The sequence below is a fragment of the Melospiza melodia genome, chromosome 9, assembly GCF_035770615.1.
Source record: "Melospiza melodia melodia isolate bMelMel2 chromosome 9, bMelMel2.pri, whole genome shotgun sequence".
In the NCBI taxonomy this organism is placed as follows: domain Eukaryota; kingdom Metazoa; phylum Chordata; class Aves; order Passeriformes; family Passerellidae; genus Melospiza; species Melospiza melodia.
The window spans coordinates 30,264,489-30,271,846 of NC_086202.1; positions in this window are offsets into that span (position 1 = coordinate 30,264,489).

Below are 7,358 nucleotides of genomic sequence, written 5' to 3' on the forward strand. Positions count from 1 at the left end.
AGCCATCATGGTCTGCGCAGCCAGAGAGCTGTGTTGTCTGTCAGCAACTGCTCAGTGCATTGCAAGCTGTTTCTCCATCATTGCCTTTGACTTTCTTTCATGGTAGTAAAATTTTTATCATGCTATAAATGAGATAACTGAGGGGAACCTGCTACTGGCAATTTGCATGTCAGTTTGTACCTAATTACTGGAATATCAGTACTGAGGCTAAAAGCCTGAAATGGTAATATGAAAAACATACACATAAATTTGGGCTAAAGGGCAGCAGCTATTTTTAGGTGGGTAGCTTTGCCTTTTAAAAGGGAAGAAAAACCATGCCAGCTTTTTTGTTAGTGATAGCATATATGCAGAGTAATGCAATTTTTGAGTTCAATTAAAAAGGCAAGTCTTGAACTTAAAGGTAATTCACTGCATCATTTGATGAAATAGCAGGCAGAAGAATGAACAGATGCAGCACACAGGTTAGACCTGTGCCTTCAATGATCCTGTTATCATGATGGATATGCAAGCCATGGATATAGCTAAGATATGCATGGTGACCCACTCCAGGTGCCAGGGCCATAGTGGAGCAAGGAAAGGTGTGAGGAGGAAGGAACGGCAGAGTGGGGGTGTTAGGGACTGTCGCCTGCATTTCCCCACTCCCTGTGCTACTCGATGGTGAGAAGAGTCAGGAGTGAAGGTGTGATGCTGCACCAGAGAAGAAGCAGGAGGTGGGTGTTAATTTTTGTTTTTGTTTCTCACTATCCAACTCTATTCTAACTGGCACTGAATTGATCTGATTTTCCACAACTGGAATCAGTTTTGCCCATGACAGGGATTGGTAAATGGTTTCCCTTGTCTCAATCTCCACGTACAAAATTTTCCTGGTTATTTTCTCTCCATCTTGCTTAGGAGAGGGAGGGAGAAGATGGCTGGGTGGGTGACTGGCAGCTGGCCATGGCCAGTCCATTACATAGAAAATCTTAGAAGATGAAACTGCATATGGTTCATTCAGGTTGTTTCATTTTCAACAGGAGAAAGTCTGTGGCTCTTTGAGGTGAGAAGAATCATCTTCAAAGGCTCTGGAGCTTGAGGTCTGTGTCTGCAAGAGCCAGTCCTGAAATGAAACATGAAACAACCCCAGGTATGTTCCCACTCACTCTGCTTTTCACCATTACTTTTCCTGCGCCCTGTCCTCTTTCTTTCTCCTCTGCCACCTCAGGTCACCTGGCAGGGCTGGTGGCTCACCCCTCTCTTGGCACAATGAGAGATGTTCTGCCTCACCCTGAAGCCCTCAAAGCCTTCTCAGTCTTCCCATGCACTTGACTGTCCTCAAACCCCCAAAGCTATGGAGTGTCCCTACAAAAGCTTGCCAAAGCCAAGGATGAAATGCCATTCCCATAATGTCTGAAAAGCTTTTCTGTCCTTCTGCATATCTGCTGCTCCAGGGATTCCTGTTTCTGCTTGTAGTAACAAAACAGGCCACCTGATATAATTTCTCTCCTGGATTTTTGCACCTGTTTTACAGCTAGTTTTAGCCATGAGCTGTTCAGTGTATCACTGAGAAGATGCTTACACACATACACATTTGGGGACTTTTTCCAAGGTTTTCAAAAGGAGAAGAAAGTAATGGGTAAATGATTTGAAATTCTAGGAAAAATCTGTTTCTTGACTTAATAGTCAGTCATCTACTTAGATAAGAGACATATAATTCCACTGGCATTCAACAGTGAAACAAGTGCAAATGTCTTCAGTATAAAATTGCTGAATCTCAGTCCTATATTAGCAACATAAATACGGGGATCCATATCAGCAAACTTACTGCTAATGCCATTGAATGACTAAAATATTGTGTCTGTGACATAGGTAGAGTAACACAATCAGAAGAGAAATCTCACTGTATGAAGAGTTCTACTTTCAGGCTTGTGGCTTTGTGGACAGATCAATACACATCAGTTTTGCTTTGTTGTATTGTAAAAGCAAAATGTGTGTGATATTTGACTGCAATTACATAATTTTCAAAGAATGAAAAATACAAGGCTTTGGGCAGCAATCAGATGTCCTCCAAAGATGCCCTTACAATCCAGAAAATAACAGGCCCATGTTATAGAACTTCCTACAGAATTGCTTGTGCTATCACCCAATCCTTGGTTAATCTTTGTCTGCCTTTCCTTCTAAACTGAGGCGAGCTGTATGTTACTCAGCCTTGCATGTTAGTGAGGGCTGAGCTCACAGCCTCAGCTTTTTTAGGTTATTCAATCCAGTAATCAATCCCAAGGTATTTAAAGCTATCTGTGCCCAGCATATAGGGAAAGAAGTGCAGCAGTTCTGTTTTGTTTTTATGAGGAGGTGAGAATTTTGCAGGGAAACTGGGAAAGATGCACTGAAAATTTTGTGTCCTTAGTGTTGTCAATAGAGAATGCAGGTACCAAGGAAATAGGTATATTTTTTGAGCATTATTTCTATATAACTTTTTCACCTTCCAAGTGTCCCACAGTATTATGTCTGTAATATACTAGGGTAAAGTTTCCAGGGAAAAAGTCTGGTAGAAGACAGGGGGAAGGAGTTTGATCTGAGCATCAAACTGTTTCCCCAAAAGGGATGAACATAAGGTGAAACTTTAGGTGTTGTACTGCCTTGCTGCCAAAATCTTGTGCTCAGGCAATTTGAATATTCATTGATTGTGTCTGCCTCCCTTCTCCCATTTCCTAGGTTTCTAAGTGTTAAAACTGGGAATGACTCACTCCTGTTCTACCCTTTTAATACTGCTTTTCCTGTTATTGAGGTGGCTTCTGTAGCACAGTATGAGGAAATAAGTGAAATGCTGTAACTCTGTGTCACACACAGTTATAGAGCACCACGTATGACTTGAAGTGACTTTATACCATCCTCTTTCATTCCTGCTTGTGGTTATCTCAGAATCAAATATCTGGTAAGACCATTAATAGCCCTCAGATCTGACCTGCCAAAGTGTGGGGGGTCAGTTTGTGGAAAAAGTCTTGGAAATTCAGCTGGAGCACCCAGAGCAGTGTTTCAGTGTCTCACTATGGATAAGTCACCAACAATTAGAGCTGAAAAGAAATTAATGTCATTACAACATAGTCAGAAATAAATAATAGAGCTTCACCTGTGGTTTTGGTTGGGTTCTGACACCTGAGTTTGGTGAGGATGTTTTTGTTCTCAAAGGCATGTTCATGTAGCAAACCCATGATGGGCAACCTGGCTGTATTATTTCAGGGAAAGGGGAGAATTCCTGCTGTTGTCATAGAGCATAAGAAGATGTATCTGAACCATATTCAGAAGCAGAACTAGATGCTTTCTGGAAACAAGCTGAACAAAATCATATTGCTTAGGTGTGCTTCTTGCAGTATGAGTTTCCCAAGTGGATGGAAACAGCAAGTTGGGCGAGGGCTGGGCATTTGGGCCACACAGCTCTGAAACTCCATTCCTTGGTGGGAACAACACATATTGCCTGGCAGTGTGTTGCTCCACTCAGCTATTGGTGGGGGACTTCAGAGCTGGGTGCTGCTTGCCTGAACCTTGCAAATCCGCATTTAATTCCAAGATGGAAGATCTGAATAGTGTGTATATTTGCATATGACTGCGAATTTCAAGACATTTAGGAGAAGAAATGGAGGCAAATGTCATAATTCCATCAATATCCAAGATTAATAATGCTTCTTAAAGTGTGGGCTAAAAACATGGGAACCTAGAATTCCAGAATAGTTTGAGTTGGAAGGGACCTTAAAGACCCCTGCCAAGGGCAGGGACAGCTTCCACTATCCCGGGTTGCTCCAAGCCTCACCCAACCTGGCCTGAGACACTTCCAGGGGTGGGGCAGCCACTGCTTCTCTGGGCACCCTGTGCCAGGGCCTCACCACCCTCACAGGGAAGAGTTTCTTCCAAATATCCCATCCAAATCTACCTCCTTTCAGTTTAGGACCCCAATGTCCTGTCATTACATGCTCTTGTAAAAAGTCTCTCTTGATCTTTCTTGTCCAGGTCCCCCTGAAGGGCATCATGTCCTTCAGGTCTAACCCCTGCATAAGCATAGTCAGCAAACTGCATGATCTTGCTTGTTTTTTTTAGAATCACTTATTAACAACCAAGATTTTCAAGGGAGGAATATGTCCTTTCTCCCCTTGATTTTTGTCATGATAATCAGCTCTTTTTCTTTTTTTTTTTAGTAATACATGATCAACATACTGTCTAAAGTGATGCAGAGACCAAATGGATCTACCTATGCCCAGGTAAGTTTATAACCTGTATGTAGTGTTTGTAAAGGCTTTTCTTAAGCCCAACTATTTTTTTCTCCCCTGTAGGTCTCTAAGAAATAAAGAACTAAAGGCATTTTATGCTAGATGCAGGAATGTGGTATTAATTATGTTAATATGTTAATATGCCTAAATGTCAGATAACTGGTTTGACTAGACTTTTTCAGAGGCAACTGTGTTGATTGGTCTTTATCTTTCTCTTCTCTGGTAAAAATTATATCATTTTATATAATGAAGGTGACCTTCTAAAAGATTAATCTGAGATTTGTCATGACATCCTTTGCAAAGTCTCTGCTGATCTTTGAAATTAAGACATCTTTGATGTGAGTAGAGGGAAGGAATACACACACCTCCATTTATTTTATTATTTTTTTCCTCCAGGCAGGTATATATGACTAAGTTAAAGAAAGGGCAATACTTTTTACTGTGAAGGATCTTTGTAATGTAAATACATACAAGCACAAGATTTTTTTTTAAATATCAAAGCCTTGATCTTGAGGGAAATAGCAAAAAAGTAGAGAAAAATACAAAATTTGCATAATCCATACATTTTTATGTTTGTTACTTTCTGATGTCATTGAAAAAGTGAAATATGAGGAATACTTGATGTAAAGCTAGCAGGAGCACTAATCTCTTGTTCACTACCTGTGCAGTGTTTCCTTGCTTCAAAAGAAGCACATTCCTGACTGTTCAAGACATCACCTGTTTTCAATACTGTCAGATAACCTGTTCAATTTTTGCCCCTGATATTCAAAGTTTTGTGAAGGAAGGAGGCTGAAGGAGTATCAGAGAAGACTTTAGTCTGGGCTGGTTTTGTTGTACTCATTTACTGTTTTTTAAATTTTGCCTTTTTCAAGTCAGAGTTCCTGATTTCTCTGCACAAGCTCTTTCTATTACATCCTCATCCATAATTTTTTATGGAACTACCACTGTCCTCCTGATGAAGGTGACTGATCAAATCATCTTCATCTCCAGTGTTTTTCTTTCCTCAGAGCTGAGTCATGCAGGAAAATAAGCAGTGCCAGAACCCACAGCTGTCTGTGCTATGATAATTTTGGCAAGGACTCTCCCTTGGGTTTTGTCCCTCGAGTTGGGCTGGCCCAGGGAGTGGTCCCAGCCAACAGATTGATGTGACCTTGCTGCTTGGGGTGGTGAGAGTTCAGCTGTTGGGACACAGCCAGTGTGGCAAGGTGGCAGGAAAAGCCATGCAATGGCAAGTGGCAAAAGTGAACTTTTGTATTTATCAGTCCAGGATGTAATGTGCATCCCAAACTATCACAATATGCTGAGTAAAATAAATTTACATTCTTCAGTCAAATTTCTTAACTGGGATCCAAGCAATTCCTGTCCCAGCTATTCTGTTTTTCCATGTTAGCAATGCTAAAGTTATGCTTTAACCAAACACTGGCAGCAAAGTAGTTTTACTTGCCCTTATGGTGGAAGAGTTGTCTTTTACAGTGTCTTTACATTTGAACCCTGTGTATTTTTGAGCCCTTTTGGAGTAATAGTTAATGGACTGATTTTCCCTTTTTCAAGGTGAGATCACAGTCTTACAGTCTAATTTCACTGTGGTGACTGGAGCATAAACTAAAGGTCATGTTCAAAGTTAATACAGAATAAAAATCTTTGCACAATAAAAGATAATGTTCCAGCTTGAACAAATATATCCAGTTTACTGCAGTTTCCCCTCAAGGATTTTTCAAAGTTTCTCAGATGGATATAAAATGATAAATAAACTTTCAACAACATGCAAATAAAATAGTTTTAAGTGGGGAAGCTGATATGCAGGAGGAAACAAGCTAAAGATTTTTGATTTCCAGTCACTTATGTGCAACTCTAATAAATTATCCTCTGATAAATGGAGGTGCATATTGACTGATAAGCTCTAAGTGGCTTTTATCACTTGGACAGCATAAAGCAGCCACTGATGCTTAAACTGGGTTTATGACTGTTGTGCTTTGCTAGCACAGAAAAAAGAATCCCAAATAAAGGTCGTGCTACCTCATCTGTTTGTGCAGTTATGCCCCAGATAAAGCACTGCAAATTAGGTATACCTAATTGAATCTGCTGAATTTAGTAAAAAAAGATAAGATTATGGCTTCTTTTCCTTTCACTGGTGTTTCATATCCGATGCTTCTTGGTTAACATATACACACTGTTGCTTGGAGAAAAGAATGCATGTAATTATTTTTATACAGAATTGCTGCAGTTCTAAATACATGTGAGATCCTCCATCCCCTTTACAGTAAATCTGGGAGGAAAGATGTGTGCTGGTGTCTTTACAAACAATGTGATGGGTGTTAACATCTTTGAAATGGGTCTCAGTGTTTCTGCTGACTTTGGGGTCTGGGTTCCTTACTGGGCCAGACAGCTTGGGGCCTCAAACCAGCAAGGGTCTGCAGAAGCCAGAGTTTCTGAACTTTGGAGTAAAGTGACAGGTTCAAGGGGGGATATCAATAGGTGGTTTGGGAAGGCTGTATCTTCCTAGTACCTCAACTGATGGGGAAAGGAAAAGGGCAACGTGCAGCTGGGAGTTCAGGATAAAAGGGAGGCTGCACCCCCTAAAACCTCACAAGAGAAAACCCTGGGGGTGTGTGCCCCAGTGGACTCTCTCCCTTTGATTCATCCCTCATGTCCAGCAGTGCAGAACACTACTGTGCATGGCTGTGTGGCAGGAAGCTGCTGTTCACTCTGGAAAACTTGTCAGGAGGCTGCAAAAGTTTTCTTCCCTTTTGTGGCATGCAGCTATGGTTCCTGGTTTAGGATAAATCACATTGTGATAATGCAGAGCCAGGAGAAAAAGACTTCTCAGTCATGGGCAAGGGACAGTAGGAGGAGTGGACTCTTCTGAGAAGGTCAGATTTGGAGATAGTCATACAAAGGATGTTCATGTGAATTCTGGGTTTGTTCTTCATCTACTTCCAAACTTCTTGTTTTTTTCACCTTGAAAGTGCTGTAAAGAAGATTAACTGTGTGTAACAGGTTGGGAGAGTAATAAATGGTTTTCCAAATGGGCAGTTAGTTGCCTAAGGTGTCTAGACATTCAGTAAGAAAAAGATTGCAGAAAGCCTCTTCTCATTCCAGACAAATAAAGGTGGTATTTTC